Below are 574 nucleotides of genomic sequence, written 5' to 3' on the forward strand. Positions count from 1 at the left end.
CTATGGCTATGGCTGCTGCCGCCCACTGTGCTGTAGAAGATACTGGTCCTGTGGCTTCTACTGAGGAGTTCTTGCAGCTGCTCACACCAACTTGCATCACATCACAAGTTCTTTGAAATCATCTTAAATTACAACCTTATATAAATGATCTGAAGAAAAATATATAAAACACAGCATGCTCAACTTACTGAGAAGTTCTTCACTGTCTTCATAATGCCTTTAAAAATGAAACCCAATTAGATTACCCCATGTTAAAATAATTTGTCTTAAATAAACTATCTCGTTGAAAACTGATTTCTTTGGTTTAATTTAATATTCTCCATCTACATGAAGTGTATGTTTTTATACTGTGTGTGTGTGGCCATAACAGTGTGAGGTTTTTTGTAGGTAAATACAGAGAAAATAAAGAAGGAGTAAGAAAGAAAAGTAGGGAAGCATTTATTTGAACATTCATCTATTGAAAGACATTTTGGGTTGTTTACATATCTTTGTTTTTGTGAGTAGTGTCCCAAAGAATTTGGTAGTAAAAGGATCAAAATATATTTGTGTGTGTGTGTGTGTGTGTGTGTGTGTG

This window comes from Mastomys coucha, unplaced genomic scaffold (assembly GCF_008632895.1).
Source record: "Mastomys coucha isolate ucsf_1 unplaced genomic scaffold, UCSF_Mcou_1 pScaffold12, whole genome shotgun sequence".
NCBI classification, from domain to species: domain Eukaryota; kingdom Metazoa; phylum Chordata; class Mammalia; order Rodentia; family Muridae; genus Mastomys; species Mastomys coucha.